This window comes from Peromyscus californicus, unplaced genomic scaffold (assembly GCF_007827085.1).
Source record: "Peromyscus californicus insignis strain IS unplaced genomic scaffold, ASM782708v3 Scaffold_17__1_contigs__length_78620276, whole genome shotgun sequence".
Taxonomy (NCBI): Eukaryota; Metazoa; Chordata; class Mammalia; order Rodentia; family Cricetidae; genus Peromyscus; species Peromyscus californicus.
Genome location: NW_026294469.1, coordinates 34,542,446 through 34,560,045, shown reverse-complemented (window position 1 = coordinate 34,560,045; position 17,600 = coordinate 34,542,446). Strand labels below are relative to the sequence as shown.

The 17,600-nt window shown below is 40.4% G+C and overlaps 1 protein-coding gene and 1 non-coding gene across 4 annotated transcripts in view; one reads left to right on the top strand and one right to left on the bottom strand.

Annotated features, from left to right (window-relative positions):
- Kcnn2 (potassium calcium-activated channel subfamily N member 2) overlaps positions 1–17,600 on the bottom strand; it is a 385,056-nt gene that overhangs the window by 326,889 nt on the left and 40,567 nt on the right. The window lies entirely within an intron of this gene.
- Positions 12,615–12,718, top strand: LOC128113143 (U6 spliceosomal RNA). Its single transcript, XR_008219362.1, has one exon. It is a non-coding gene; the product is annotated as a U6 spliceosomal RNA (small nuclear RNA).

Below are 17,600 nucleotides of genomic sequence, written 5' to 3'. Positions count from 1 at the left end.
GGCCTAGAAAGATATTATTTTTCTCCCTCTAAAGGGAAACTCTGTATTTGATTTTCAGAGAGAGCTCCAGGCTGCCAGTCTCTCAGTATTTACTCCTAATTTGCTGGGTCAAATGAGAGGAAATCACTTTTTGTGACTATAAAACCCATTCACCTAGAAAAGACCCTTGGCAAGCACATTTCTAAACCACTCTACTCCTTGACCTACAAAGATTGTTATCACTGGGAAATGGATGAAACATAAAAGCAGTGTATATGGATGTGTGTGTGTGTGTGTGTGTGTGTGTGTGTGTGTGTGTGTGTGTGTGTGTGTGTGTGTATAAGAAGGCAGTCGTTTCTGCTGATCATAAATCTGGCACCAAATATGCCCTGACCATGGACTTTTTAGCCTCTAAAAGTATGAGAAATAATTTCCTCTTGTTTATATGGTGTCCACCATAGAACATTTTGTTATAGGAACCTAAACCACCAAGACAATCACGCACTAAAGAAACTAAGTATTGGCACCAGGTTGGCTTCTCTGCTTTGCCCACACCACCAAATGGTAGATAAGGCTCCCCACAGCCCCTCAGGGCCTGTGGTAGGTAGGAGAGCCATTCCTGAGGTCACTAGAGCAAGAGAGCTGGCCCTGCCTCTCACTAGCGACAACACTAGGCAGATTGGCCCCTACCCCTTGACTAGACAACACAGTAGTAGACCTGGCCCTGGTGGTGTAGGTGTGGGTGAGCCGTCCCTGAGGACATGAGAGCACGAGAATCAGCCCTGTCCCTTGTCGTTTACTACATATGGTGAGCTAGCCAAGGAAGTGCTGGAGATCTTAACCTGATGTTGAGGATGAAGGAGAGCTGGTGAGCTGACAAACCCAGCAACCACCCAGACCCAGACCCAGAACTATGAATTGGCTCATCCCATCATCCACCGCATCTATGATCTGCTGGAGCCGGTCAAAGAGCTGGTCCTGCAGATACAAAGTTACAGAATCTCCATAACACAGGACAACAACAGGTTATCCAAGATGAGCCCCAGTGAGGGCCCCCAGTATTGATGATGTAGCAAAAACCAGAGAGTTCAAACTAGATTAATGACTCAATGCAATAAACATTTGCAAGTAGCAAAATATGGACCAAAGGACTGTGTGACTCACTGTGTCATGCTATAGCTTCCACAGTGAGATTTTTCTTTCCCTTTTTCTCCTTTCTTTTAAATTTTATGTTGTTTTATTCTGGGGGAGGGGCAGATTGCAAGGGTAAAAGGAGGATGGAAAGGGATGGGGAGATGAATGGGATCAGGATGCATGATGTGAAATCCACAAAGAATCAATAAAAAGTTAAATTTAAAAAAAAAGGAATTTTCAAATAAACTATGAATGGCAGAAACCATTTTTGTCTTTTTCTTTTGTTGGATTTTTGTTTTGTTTTGTTTTGTTTGAGGTAGGGTTTCTTTGTGTAATAATGCTGGCTGTCTTAGAACTCCCTCTGTAGACCAGGCTGGCCTCAGACTCACAGAGGTTCACTTTCCTCTGCCTCCCGAGTACAAGTGCTAAGAATAAAGACATGTGCTTGGCTTTTAAAAAGTTATTTATTTAATTAGTATGGGTGTTTTGTCTGCATGTACGTCTGTGTACCACATGTGTGCATTGCCTATAAATAGACTGAAGTTATAGACCGTTTGTGAACCACAAGGGGCAGACAGTCAGACCTCGGTCCTGGGGAAGAGCAGCCAGTGCTCTTGGAAGCTGAGTCATCCCTCAAGCCCCAGAAACCTAATTTTGTGCCTGAATACTCAGTGCCAAAACTTTCAACTTTCCAGAATATGAGGTTTTCCTACCCCAACAGGAAAATGAGGAGAAGTAGTTTAGGAGTAATAAATACGAGAAAAAAGCATAAACATTTTAAAGAAATATAAAATATCTCTAAATAACTACAGTAAGAACTGGTAACATAGGTAAAAATGATCCATTGTCTTTCAGCCATCTTGGTACAAGGAAGTATATATTGCCAGTAATAATGGCTGCAGATTGAGGACTTACCACAGTCCAACATTAGACATTCCTGAACTTTCATCAGGGCTAGCCTTAATTTCTGAAATTTCATGAACCTAATTTTTTAAAAAAGAAAGAAAATATGATAATCCATTAACAAAAAATCATGCTGGTATTTTGACAGCAAAATAATATGAAATATTTTTATTTTTAAAAACAAAACTGTAAGATAATTTGATTAGATGAATGAAACATTACACAAACACCACTTTAGACGAGAACATAATAAATCTAGTTAAGACTATTAAGATTAACAAATTTTGTAAGAATGCTTGAAACATGCTGTTCAACGCAAAATATTTTCAACTTTTCAAAGCCTTTGAAGTCTCTTAAGCTTTTCACAATTTGAATATTTGTAACTTATATGTCTTTAGTTGATCATTTTACCAATTTAATCTTGGTTGTCTTACAGAGGATTTGAAATGATTGCTGAAGGATACTCACAGCCAATGAGACTGGCAGGGGAGACACTGTATCCAAGACAATGGTTCCACTTAATGAACTCCTCACTAAGTTGAAAATATTGTAAATGAAAAATACATTTTATTCATCTAATGCAGTGAGCATCATAATTTGGCACCACACTGCACTACCGAGAATTGGCAGTTTTTCCTCATCATTGAGTGGCTGCCTGGCTTACCACTGATTACTCTGCCCAGCTTCAATGATATAATTACAGAATATCTCTAACTTGGAGAAAAAAATAAAAATTCAAAATTCAATGTGCAGTTTCTTCATCCCATCATATAATGGAAAACTCTTCAGTGTCATAAGTTGGAGACTATCTGTATTTTAGTTATGTATGTTGGGATGTCAACAGCTCAATAAACAGAGCATCCCCCAAAGGACAAGGCAACAAAGGCTCAATAGATTATGAGAAGACAAAGACTCACTATGTGCTGCCATTTGAAATTTGATGATCTCTGTTCTAAGGTGAGAAATTGAGACTTTCGGGCACTATTGACAGAAATCTCCAGGATCGCAGTTGACTGGCTGCTATAATTTAACATGATCACTACTGAATCAGAGGAGAAGACAGAGTACTAGACAATGGGGAAGTCATTTAGTCTCCGTGGCTCCTGACATGCTTGGTTAATTCTTCTGCGTGAAAACAGAACCATTTCCTCCCCTGAACAGACTGTCCACTGACTAAACCCTAAAATGGTGTGTCTTTCTCCTCTGCCATTCTTTCCCTCCTTTCCTTTCACTAGACTGTGTTTTATTAAGATCTGAGTAGCAGCACAAGTGACATTCTTAGAGAATTGTCCCCAACCCCGTTTCGGAGACAGATGCCCCTCACATGTGCTCACAGATGCAGTTTTTAATCACTGCTGTGCATTGGCCTCATTATGTAGATATCTGTTCTCTGGGTGGAGAGGCTCTGAGGTCTAGAACTTTGCTCTACTATTTCATGACCAGATATCAGGATGTGGCAAAGTGCCCTATACTTTGTACTTTGAAAACTCTGAATGATGCCATTGACATAAACCACTACAATGAATGGTGACATCTACATATGTGTAGGATAAGACCCACATGAGGCCTACTATAAATCTATGTAAATCATGGCCTACATATGCAAGTAAAAATAATATTTATGAAACCAATCACCATCATGTCAATTTACCTGAACCTAATTTTCAAATTCAATGCCTACTTCCACAATTTAAAAAGCAGTTGAATACGTACAAAGCTGTCAAACAAATCACGTTTTAAAAATGCACACTGTCAAATAACATTCAGCTTGGAATGGATATACATACTCAGCTTCAGTATCCAACTATATGAGATTAAAGTAATAGTGAAGATATTTACTAAAGTACTTACTATAAATAGATATATATGCTAAGTATGCAATAATATATAAATATTTTTGAAAGAAGCACACACACATAACTGTGTCATTCTGTATTTATGTTGCTATTTATCAAATATTTTATTATTTATTACTGTTAGTATTCAGCCTAGGTCAGTGAAGGTCCCTTTTTGTATCTTTTAACATCTCCATATCATTATGGAACACTTCTTATTTCTAATATAATAAAGTACTTTTGTGTTAACCAACTTATCTGCCCCCTAACCCAGATTTTGACATTTATACAAGCCTGGTCTCTTCATATAAAGAGCCAAGGTCTGAGATCTAGTTCCTCATTGTCTTTTGGGACTCATTATTTCTGGATCCTTTGAGATCCTTGGTCTGAGCACAAAGATACAGCCATACTCATATATATATATATATATATAAACATCAATGTTTGAGTGCATTTATTCATAGTGGTACATTCAAAGAGAAGATATTTCTTCTCCTCGTTCATATTCTATTTCTCTCCTCCTCTTGGGTGAGACACTGGTTTCCCAGAACAATATATTTACTTCTTTAATAAGTCCAATAATACACAAACTACAGCAACAGTGTATCTATATGACCTCCAACAAGATACTTAAACTAATACCTCTTTAGAATTATTTTTGTTTTTAGATGGCATTTCATTAGTGGAATAAAAAAATCAGAGAACGTTATATAAAATTATTTGGACTATTTTCCTCCTTTGTAGTTTAGATCATAAATCTGACATATATTTAGGGTCACTCAACTTTATGAGTGGACCTACACTTTCTTTTATCTTTTTTGAGAACTTAATAAGTGAGCTCTGTATCTACATCACTCTTACCCCTTCCCTCTCCTGATACCATCCAGTGTTCCCCCACTCTTAAATCCATAATGTCTTAATTATTATTTATACATATATATGCACACATGTTTATATAACATGCTGAGTCCATTTTGCTTAAAAGTGAAAAATGTGGGAGCCCATCCCTGGAAGATACTGGTTTCTCCCCACTTAGTATCCATTGACCAACTGTAGCTCTTCCCTCAGGAGTGGGGCCAAGTGGAATTCCTCCTGTTCACTTTGGTATGAAAACTGGTATTGCCATTGTTTATTATCTTTGAGCAACTATACTGCTGAGAATTCATGGAAGCTGTTAGAAGACACTAGCTAACAGAAGGCATCCTGGGCATCTGGTTCCTACAATGTTTCTACCATCCTCTTGTGATTTTTCCGGAGCCTTAGGTATAGGGATTGTGTTTGTGATACATCAGTTGGAATTGGGCATCTGGCAGTCACTTATCCTCTGCATTTTGACCAGTTGTGGCTTTCCATAATACTGCCCTTTTTTGTCAAAACATAATCTTCTTTCATAAGGGGTAAGAGCTATAAATAGTTTGTGGGGAGAGATTATATTGATATAGGAAAATGGCAGTAGTAGGTTCTTTTCTCTGGTCTATGATCTTTTGAGCCATTGATAGCTGAATAGGATCATAGTACCAGGTATGAATGTCCTCCTTTTGAGAATGTCTTAAGTCCAATTAGGCAACTATTGGTTACTGCCAAGATGAAAATGTAACTATTACACTATTGAAGATATCTTGATGGTTTAGTCATTTTTGTGGTTCATAGACTTTTCATAGGTAGGACTACTGATTGTTCCTCTTCTTTAGAGCCTTGCATAGCACCTTCAAATACTATGAGATCTACTCCTAAGAGAATAGGCTTCCAAGTCAGTTCCAGCTTGATTCCTCCCTCCAAGTCCTATGTCTGAAGGGTGTCCTTTGGACTTCCCTGACCAAGGACACAATATTGTTGTGGAATATTATTTTAAGATGTGTTATATTTGTTTGTGCTGTGCAACATTTGTTTAATGATGCAAAGATGTATTGCATTCTTTTATGTTGCAGTAGTTTAACTATGTGAAGCTGTGTTACTTTGCCTGTCTAAAATACCTGATTGGTCTAATAAAGAGCTGAATGGCCAATAGCAAGTCAGGAGAAAGGATAGGCAGGACTGGCAGACAGAGAGAATAAAAGAGGAGAAGAAATCTGGGAAGAAAGATTTAGGAACAGGATAAGGAGAGGACTCTAGGGGCCAGCCACCAAGCTACACAGCAAGGCATGGAGTAAGAAGTAAAGAAAAGGGGCTGGAGCAATGTCTCAGTGGTTAAGAGCACTGGCCTCTCTTCCAGAGGTTCTGAGTTCAATTCCTAGGAACCACATGGTGGCTCACAACCATCTGTAATGAGATCTGGTGCCTTCTTCTGGCCTGCAGGCATGCATGTCGGCAGAACACCATACAAAATAAATAAATAATTCTTAAAAAAAGAAATAAAGAAAAGGAGACAGAAATAGAGAAAGGTAAAAGCCCAGAGGCAAAAGGTAGATGGGATAATTTAAGAAAAGTTAGCAAGAAACAAGCCAAGCTAAGGCCAGGCATTTGTAAGTAGGAATAAGCCTCTGTGAGTATTTATTTGGGAGCTAGGTGGTAGGCCCCCAAAAGAGTAAAAGAGTAGAAGCAACCAACAACACAATATATTTCCTATGCCTTATATTGGGGTGTTTGCTAGATAGTCTATGGCTTTGGGCAGGTGCATTATCACTCAACATGGTATAACTTCATATATACATACATATATAGAGAGATGTATATTTATAACATATACACAAGTTGCTATATATGTAAATACATATACAATAACTTTTAGTACACATAAAATAATATGATTCCCTGTGGCTTTTTCAAACAATCTTAGTGTTATTTCTCTTGTCTGTCCCTTTTTCTCTGTTTGCTCACTCTACTCTCTCCCCAGTTAAAGCCCCTACCATTTTCCCAGTTCCCTTTTTGTAGCATCTGTGTCCAGCTGTTCCCCTCTCTACATCTCTTACTCTCTCCTGCCCTTGGTCCATTTTTACTTTCCTAGTTTCTCTTATTACCATAGGTTAATATCTAAAAATTCGTATCTAAAACTTCAGAGCTAAGATAGACAAATAATAAAGAACATGTGGCATTTGTCTGTCTGGGCCTGAATTACCTCACTCAATAAGATATTTTCTAGTTCCATCCATTTTGTGTGGAATCATTTTTTCATGATTTCATTTTTCTCTATAACTGAATATTACTCCATTGTGTATATGAATCACATTTTCATTATTCATTTATCAGTTGAAGGAAATTTAGGTTGTTTCCCTTTCCTAACTATTGTGAATAGAGCAGCAATGAATCTGGCTGAACTGTTATTTGTGAAGTAGGTTGTCAAGCACTCTGAAAATATGCAGTGTGGTGCTTAAGCTGTGTGGTGGTTTGACAGAAAATGACCCCAAAGGAAGTGGCACAATTAGGAGGTGTTGCCTTGTCGAAGGAAGTATGTCATTGTGGGGGTGGGCTTTGAGGACTTTTTCTCTAGCTTCCCTCAATGTGACAGTCAGTTGACTTCCTTTATCCTTCCGAGATGTAGGAGCATCACCACATCTGCCTGTATGCTGCCATGCTCCCCGTCATGATCATACTGGACTGAACCTCTAAAACTGTAAGAAAGCCCCCTCAATGAAATGTTTTCTTTATAAGAGTTGCCGTGGGCATGGAGTCTCTTCACAGCAATGAAAACTCCAACTAAGATGAGCCGAGTCATATGTTAGATTATCTTTAGCTTTTTGAGAATTCCTCACACTCATTCCCTGAGTGGCTGCACCAGGTTGTGATGTCACCAACATTGTAAATGAAGATCCTCTATCTTCACACCCTCCCAAACATTTGTTGTCTTTTCCTCGACTTTAGCTTTTCTGACTGAAATCTCAAAGCAGTTTTAACTTGCACTTTCCTAATTCCCAAGGATGTTGAACACCCATATAGATATCTCTTAGCTATTTTCACTTCTTGTGAGATTTATGTCTCCTTTTTTTAAAGAAAAAAATGGAAAGCATAGCTCTAAAGTCAAATCCAGAATACAATTACACTCAGAAATGTGTCATTCTTTCACACTCTATTTTATTCACTGCTTAGAGATCATGAGTTTTGTTCACTTCTTATCACAGTGTTGAAAATTATAAGAGTATTTAAAGTAAGAATAAGATATGATGATAAATTATAACTTAAGAACTAATACACAGGGCATCTCCTATTCCTATAAATATAAAATGACTATATTGTGACTTTTACATCTTAATGCATAAATATGTTTAATTACTTTTATATTATTTTTAACTTTCAGGATCACAGTCTAGAAATTGCCTCACAGTCACTGTTGAGCCTGGGGAAGAAACCGGACTTAAGTTTTAGGCCCCTCCTCTACAAAGTGAATAGTGAAGTAGGCCTGGGGTGGTAATAACCCTTTCCCGTTCTAATAATTCATGATTTTTTTTACAATGCTATGAATTACAACCAGTAATGCCTATTTTTCAGTAATTTTGAAAGATTTTTATTCAAATGGCTTACTTGAGTTACTTAGGATATGTCAATAATAAGCTCTCTAGATATGCCTGGGACAGATGCCAGAAATTTGCACTTTTAAACTAGTATCCAACACACTGTGCTGCACTTGATCCATGGACACTCAGAGAGAAACCTTGACCGCCATTGGCACATTAGATAGACCTTAATACTGGTGGGACTTCCCGGTTTCCTGCATGATATAGTTTAGGAATTCAACATGTTTTTCATCTAAACAGAATACAACACACATTAAATTTGATGGTTCCTTATTTTTAATATACAGGCAATCCCTTGTAGAAATTGCTTCAGAAAATGTTTTGTAAACATTACTTCAAGTCACTTACATTTTAATATAAATTTAGCATTATAGTTTTATAGCTAATAGACGAATTCAATGTCTCAATTCTCCCACTTTATCAGTGAAGTGACAAACTTTGTTCATAAATGTAATATTGGCATTCAGAGTGGGGTCATCTCTTCTCCTTGAGTTTCATGTTCATTCTGACACTACAGGAGTTTTATTCTTCTATCAAAGTTCCTCTACAAGAGAGACAAAGGCCAGATGATGGTGCTAGAGGCTAAGTCCTGCTCCTAGAGCCCCTAAATGTGTGGCCTTCCATGGAAAAGGGACTTGGCAGACATGTAAAGTTAATCATCATGACACAGAGACACTATCTAGGAGGGTCCAGTGTAATTATAAAGACCTTTACAGAGGGAGGCAGGGAGATCACACAAAGAACACTGTATGACCACAGACACAGAGGGAGAAAAGACACAAACCAAGGGATGAAGATACCCTCTAGACACAGGAAAGGAGAAGAAACAGGTGCTCTACGAAGGGCCTCTGAAGGGACCCAGCCCTCCAGAGCCCTTGATTTTAGTCCAAGCTTCTGAACTCTAGAACCATAGGATAATTAACTCGTGCTGCTTTAAGCCACCAAGTTTGTGGTGACCAGCAACCAAAAGAAACAATGAAAGTGAGAAGAAATCAGGGCACTAGAGACTAATGTCCAGAAACTTGAGAGCGGTACCCCAGAGGGGTGAACCTGCAGAGAACACAGCTAACATTCAGCTGGCTTGTTAATTCTAAGTAGAGCTGATACCCAGTCTCCCAGGCTAAAATGAAACCAAAGTTCTGATCAAGCTTTTCAGACTCCGACACTTTAAATCAGAACTCTTTAAATTTTAACACTTATGACTCCTCCCTTTCAACCAATGTGTGACATAGTAAGTTTACTATAGTGACCCTGTGTTCGTAGGTATATAATATAGATATACAAATGAAGCATGTGTTAATAATCAATGCAATAAGCCAAAAAAAACTTACTTTAAAACAATTATTTGGTATATATAATTTTACCATTTATTATAGACGAAAATAATTTTTCACCCCCACTAGTGATGGAGGAGTGTTCCCTTGCTCCGTGTCCTCTCCAACATCTTGTGTTATTGATCTTGGTCGTTCTTACAGGTGTAAGATGGAATCTCAAAGTAGTTTTGATTTGCAATTCCTTTGATGGCTAAGGATGTTGAAAATTTAAGTGTTTTTAAGCCATTTGAATAGAGAGAATTCTGTTGAGATCTGTACCTCATTTTTTAAACTTCTTTATTGACTTTGTGAGTTTCACATCATGCACCCCAGTTCTGTCCATCTCTAGGTCGCTCCATATCCTCCCCTTCATCCCTGCCATGCCCCTCCCCCACACAAGGAAACAAATCAAAGTATGCAAGCAAGCGAACAAAAGCAAAAGCAATAATAAAACAAAACCAAACCAAAACCACTTCAACAGAAAAACCTTTGCTTCTCCTTCTTTCCTGCTTCTCCAACACTTCTTCAATCGTCCTGGTGGTAATGGAGGCGTCAGTCTGCTATATAGCCTATCTCCTTGTCCCATCCATTTTACTGGCAAGTGTTTACTGTATTGAGTCACTGGTCTGGTTCAAGGCCTCTGGTTTCTGGTACACCATCATCACCGGAGCCTCACCAGAACTACTCTGGGATCTCCTGTGCCTGCCATGAGTCTTGAAGATCTTGGGGGTATCATTCCACAGGAGCAGTCCCTTCATCAGCTCCAGCAGGTCCTACATGGGGTAGATGCTAGGGCGGGTCAACTCAAGGCCCAGTTGTGGGCCTGGATGGTAGCCAGACTGGTCAGTCAGGCCCCCTGGGGCTACTCACCTCAGGCGAGGGGGTGGAGTCAGTTCCCCTACATGCATAACCTCAGAGTTGGGGTTCATCCTGGCGATGGGGTGGGGGCTGTCTGTCTCTCCAGCATGCAGGGGCCAGCTCTCTTGCTGCAGTGTTCAGGGAGAGGCCCTGCCAGCTTTCTCAGGGCCGGCAAAGGTTATAGTCAGCTTAGCATGGCCCTCCGATTTCATCTCACATGGTTCCTAAGGCCTCCTGAGTTGACACAGGCCACAGACATCCAAACAGACCCCAGCTGTAGCTGGACCACGGACCCAGACTTGGCACTCGGCAGCAGCTTGGGCCCGGTTGACCTTCTGGCTCTGGGTAGAGGGACTAGCCCATCAGGTGGGAATGGTTGCAGCCATAACCTTGGGCCTCTGTGTGACCTTTGGTAGCAATGCAGGACCCAGACTTCAGCCCAGACCCCAGCCACGGTAGAACCATGAACCCGGACATGGTTCTGAACAGTGACTGGGTCTGGATGTTACCACTGCCCCAGCAGCAGTATGGCCCTGAGACACCAACATGGCCCTCGATCTCAGGTGTCTGCATGTCCTTCGATGATATCAGGTGCATCAGACACCAGCACACACCCTGGACCCTGACATGGCCCTCAGCTGCAGTTCTGGCCTGGATGTCACCATGACATTTGAGTAGCAGTGCAGACCACTCAGATCTGGATACATCCTGGCCCTTGGACACCAACCTGCACTCAGATGACTGACCTGACCCTGGGCGTCCACATGGCACTGGGTGGCAACAGGAGCCACATATGCTGATCTGGACCCTGACTGCGTAGCCAGAAGTTTCTCCAGTCTGCCCTGCCCGGCGGTCTGGACGAATCTCTCCCACCCATGGTCCCACAGCTGCTTATAAAATAATCATTCAGAGACTTACTGTTAATTACAAAATGTATGGCTTATGGCTTAAGCTTCTTGCTAGCTAGCTCTTATAACTCAACTCAACCCATTTCTATTAATCTATGTATCACCAGGTTTTCCATGGCTTTACCTGTGTTCCATGACATGTTGCTCCTTAGATGGCAGGCTGGCATCTTCCCAACTCTGCCCTTCTTCTCTCTGTATCTCTGCTTGGATTTCCTACCTGCCTCTAAACTGCCTTGCCATAGGTCAAATCTGCTTTATTTATTAGTCAATGGGAGCAACACATACATTCAGAGCGTACAGAAAGACATCCCACAGCATGGCTAATATAGGGCCACGCTTTATCCCACTTTTAATTGATGTCTTAATCCATGTTCTATTGCTGTGAAGAGACACCATGACCATGACAACTCTTATAAAAGAAAGTATTTAACTGGGGCTTGCTTACAGTGTTCAGAGGGTTAGTCCATTATCATCATGGTGAGGAGCATGGCAGGACACAGGCAGGCATGGTACTAGAGAAGTAGTTAAGAGTACTAGATCTAGATCCACAGGAAGCAGGAAGAGAGAGACACTGGGACTGGCTTGGGCTTTTTTTTTTTTTTTTTTTTTTTTGGTTTTTCGAGACAGGGTTTCTCTGTGTAGCTTTGCGCCTTTTCCTGGAACTCACTTGGTAGCCCAGGCTGGCCTCGAACTCACAGAGATCCGCCTGGCTCTGCCTCCCGAGTGCTGGGATTAAAGGCGTGCGCCACCACCGCCTGGCCTGGCTTGGGCTTTTGAAACCTTAAAGCCCACCCCAGTGACACACTCCCTCCAACAAGGTTATACTTATTCCAACAAGGTCACACCTCCTAATCCCTCTCAAGTAGTTCACTCACTAATGATCAAGCAATCAAATCTATGAGCCTATGGGGTCATTTTTTATTCAAACTACCACATTAGGGTTATTTGGATTTCTGATATCAAGTCTCTTGAGTTCTTTATATATTTTGGATATTAGCCCTCTATTGGATGTGGAGTTGGTAAAAATGTTTTCCACAGAGACATTTGCCAAACCATATTTGTTGAGGCTTTATTCATCATCATCATCATCATCATCATCATCATCATCATAACAATAATAATAATAGCCAGAAATTGGAAACAACCTAGATGTTCCTCAACAGAAGAATGGATAAAGAAAATGTGCTACACTTATACAATGGAGTATGACTCAGCTCTTATGAAATTTGCAGGCATGTGCTCACTTCAGCAGCACATATACTAAAATTGGAATGATACAGAGAAGATTAGCATGGCCCCTGTGCAAGGAAATTTGCAAATGATAGAACTAGAAAAAATATCATCGTGAGTGAGGTAACCCAGACACTGAAAGGTAAATATGGTATGTATTTACTTATATGTGGATATTAGCCATTAAATAAATGATAACCAGGCTACAACCAGTAGACCCAAGGAGGTTTGGCATAGAGGAAGGGTCTAGGGGGAACACCTGGATCTCCCTTGAAGGGGTAAATAGAATAAATTTTATGAGTATACTGGAGTCAGGGGTAGGAGGGGATGAGAACAGGAGGATCAGGTGGGAATGGGAAGGGAGATAGGATTGAGGGAAGAGACAGCTAGAATTGAAGGACATTTGAAGACTGTGTGGAAACCTAGTGGAATGAAAACTTCCTATAATATATGAAGGTGATCCTAATGAAGTTTCCAAATAACGAGGGAGACAGAACCCCAACTAGCTGTCTCTTGTCACCAAACAAAGCTTCCAGTTCCAGAACTGGGTTTCATTCAATTGAGTTGTTGTCTAAAGGTCCCATGGAAATCCCCAAACAACCCAGGCTATTGCCAAGAGAACAGGTTGCACTCTACAAATTGACAGCAAGGCCCATTGCTGAAAACAACACCCACACAACTAATTGAAAATGGAGAGGTTGAGCTGGTGCTTACATAGAACCTTCACCCCCTCATTCTAGTGTCGTTGACTTGGAAAGGTACTCTGTGGCTACCAAAAGAGAAAGATCAACACCAACCCAATCACAAAACTTTCGATCTACAATCTTTCCTGCCTGCAAAATATGCTAGGTCAAAATCTTCTGAGAGTAACCAAACAACGTCTGAATTGACTTAAAGTCCACTCCATGAGATAGAACCAATACCTGATACTACTTGGGTGACTAAAAACCAGAGACTAGATAGCCCAGAGGTCAAGATTAAAAAAAAATACTACTGGTCTAAAAAAAGTAAAGTAACACTATAAATGACTCCTAATGATACTCTGCCATGCTGTACTCAGATGGGTGCCTTATTCAGCCATCATCAGATTGGAACACATACAGAGAACCACAGCCAGACATTATACAGAGCTCTAAATGAGATGCCTCCATCATACCCCTCTCCTCAGAGTTCAGGGAACCCCAAAAAAGAGGAGGCAGAAGCAATGAGGGAGATAGAGGGGATGGAGGACACCAGAAGAACAAGATCCCCTAAAACAACTGAGCAAAGGTCATGTGAGCTCACAGAGACTGAAGCAGCGAGCACAGGGCCACCATGGGTCTGCACCAGGTTCGCTGCAGCTATACTATAGCTTTCAGTTCAGTACTTTTATGGAAGCCCTGAATATGTGAATGAGTGTGTCTCTGATTCTTGTGCCTTCTCGAGGATCTCTTATTTTTCTGTTGTCTTGTCTTGTCCAACTTGGATATGATGGCTTTTGTTTTGTCTTATCTCTTAGAAAACTGTTCTTTTCTAATGAGAGACAGAAAGGGAGTGGATCCAGATGAGAAGGAACTAGGAGGGATAGACAGAAGGGAAATTATATTCAGATTGTATTGTATGAGAAAAGAATTTATGTTTGATAGAAGGAATAAAAATAAAGGAAAAATGCCGGGCGGTGGTGGCACACGCCTTTAATCCCAGCACTCGGGAGGCAGAGGCAGGCGAATCTTTTTGAGTTCGAGGCCAACCTGGTCTACAGAGCGAGATCCAGGAAAGGCGCAAAGCTACACAGAGAAACCCTGTCTCGAAAAACAAAAAAACAAAAAACAAAAAAAAAAATAAATAAATAAATAAATAAATAAAGGAAAAAAGAAAACAACTTTTCATACTGTTGGGAGAGGTATGCTTGTTTAGTTGGACACAATGGAATAAATCTTGGCTGAATATCTGATAATGTACAACAGAGCATCATCAGGTCTGTTCATGTTGAACTGTTGGTGACCATTGTCGACACTGGCAGGATGGTCATGAAGGCGTGGAGGGAAGTACTCAGCAATATGGACAACAGAAAGTGGATAAGAGTTGTGAGCAGTTCAGATCTTCCAGATCCACTGTGGCACAGATTCGAGGCATGCACCAGTGACAGGAGCAGATCACCAACAAGAGTACAGAGCCAGTAGTCTCTAGATGCGACTACTAAGTTAACAGACACAGCAGCACTCTTTGCTGTAATCCCCCTGAACTCACTTGTAAGCGGATGGTTTATCTGAGCAAACCAAAAGCAATGGATCTACTTCTTATCTTGTGAAAACTAATCTTGGACCTTGAGTTAATTTTCATATTATCTAGAAGTCAAGTCTTTCTTAAAGGCTTGCTTCTGAAACAATGCCTGTCGAGAATAACTAATAAATGAGGGTTGCCATTAACCTGGATTCTAAATAATACCTTCTAGCAGATGGGGGAGAAAGATGGTGCCTCCATGGAATGATGAGTCGTTCATCACTATGCCAATTGGTTAAGTTTTTCACTGTATAGACAATGCTAGAAGTCCATATATATATATATATATATATATATATATATATATATATATATATATATATATATAATTTCCAAATGTTAGAAAATTAAGCCTTGATCTAAGCTGGTTTATAATTTCTGCTTTACCTTTTAACCTCTAAATAATGGTATCCCATGAAAAAAAATAAGTTGCTGTCTTTAAAATGTGTGCTAAGCATCTGGTCTAATCTAAGATTACAAGTTTAGAAAAAGGCCATCATGGTGATGATTAAGTTTCATGATCAAGTTCGTGGAACCAAAGAACTTACAGATTGATACCTTGAAACCCACCCTGTTGGAATGCTGATTCTGGCTTTGTACCACTACTACATAATAATCTCACCACTGGAGATTGTGGACCTTATGGGACTGATCAAGTTATGGTAAAGGGTCTACAAACACATATGTGTTTGTTCTATAGGCCAGATATGTGATAAAGACTCAAATACAGTGTGGAAGTACTCGCTAGAGGAAAGGCAGTATGTAAATGTGCATTTAAGTGTTCTGAACAACTGGACAACTCCATGCAGCATTCAAAGGATACAACAGCTGTGTGTGTGTGTGTGTGTGTGTGTGTGTGTGTGTGTGTATGTGTGTGTGTAACTTGAAATGTAGGTGGGAAGTGGTAGGAGCATATGATATCTCTATAGGGAAGTGGAATGTGTGGGGGTAGAACCCTATCCTATCAAACAAGAGCTAGAGAGGTAGGAAGATCAAGCCCTAGACACAGCCTGCTAAACCAAACAGGGAAAGAAGGCAAAACACAGAGAAGAAATTAAGTTGACATGAAAGTGGCTAAGTGCACAGCTTCCTATATATTCATAACTAAATCCGCTCTGCCATTGGCTCAGAGATCTGGCCGGTCATCTTATTAAACAGGATCTCGTATGATACAATTTGAAATTCTACTCAGCTGCCAAATCTGGCTCAGGATTCAAAGTACTGAGGTCAAGGCCCTGTGCTCCTGTTTTAAATCCAAGTTACCTTCTTCCTTTGACACTTCTCAAGACACTTGAGTGTTAAATGACAAACTGTGTGTAAAGCAGTTAGCACAACACTTGGCAGATCGTCACATAATCCTGGCAGTGAGGCTTAATGAGGTCGGCACAGTGCCTAGAACCTCACAAATGGTCAGCAAAATGACAGCTATTATTACTGATCATGGATCTGGCATTGCCCACTTCCTCTTTCTTCCTGAGATCCACTGAGGTTTTGGGTCTAAGCCCACCTGATACACAGGAGATAAAACGGGAAAATGTATCTAAGTAGTTAGAGAAAAGAATTTGCCCTATGTTCTGTACTCCATGCCCCAGAGAGGGCTGGGAAAGGCTTCACAAATATCAGGTGTAAAGTAATATGGAAGCTCTAAAACAAAAGCAAAGAACACACCAGCAGTGATGAGGAGGAGCACTAGATGGAGAAAAGACATTTTAAAGGGACAGAAAGATCTGTATTTTTATAATGTTGCATGGTACTAGAAACAATAGACTGTTCCCTGCTGCATGGTCATCTAGAAGCAATCAATATAGATGTCCCTCAGTCTCTAAGAAAATGGGTTATATTATGAGGGCTCTGATTCACAGAGCAAAGCGAGGAAATGGGCAGTAGATCTTTGATTTCAATCTCATAACTGTCAAAATGGATTTTTATAAACAGCTTTTGTTGCTTGAGGTGTTCCTTCAAAATTCACTTACGGAGCAGCCCGTTCTCCAGCACAGCCAAATTGGAAGGCACTACTATACTTAACCTTTGAGGAATCACATTACTTGTTCTTTGTCTTTTCTCATAGTTCACAAAGTCGGGAAGTAATTTTCCCCCCCCAATTCTAAGCAATTTCTGTGCATTTTGTCTCACAGGATGTCAGGGAAATCCAGGGGCCTAGATGCCAGCCAGAACATAGTTTTAAAATGGGAAGGCTACTTCCTCCCGCCCACCTTCACAGATAACTTTGTAATTATGTAAGATAAAATGGTCAGCTTGGGTTCAGAATGATATTCCAAATGACTCAAGTCTGACAGGCATGTTTCTATACACAGTTGGTTATAAATCAAAGTCCTACAGCATGGAAACCTGGCTTAAAGAGGAAGTCCAGGCAAAGGCTTACAGAAGAGCCATGGACCCACACAGCTATACATTTGCCAGGGTGCAGGGAAAGGATGCTACATAGTCAAATCAGAAAACTCTCTCCAGTGAAAAATAACAAGATCACACACCAAGATTCAAGATAAAATACAACCAAAGTAAACAGAGAGCCAGAGAGACACAGATATTTTTTCCTAAGTGGCAGGGTGACTGGCAAGCAGAATATTTAGCTACAACAAGAACAGGCCTTAGCCTCACCTACCTGTTGAAATTGCTTACTTAACCCTGCAGAACCTCAGGTTCTTACTTGCAAAAGAGAGTGGAAATATCTGTAATGTGGGACATCATTTAGGTTGCAAGAGACAAGAA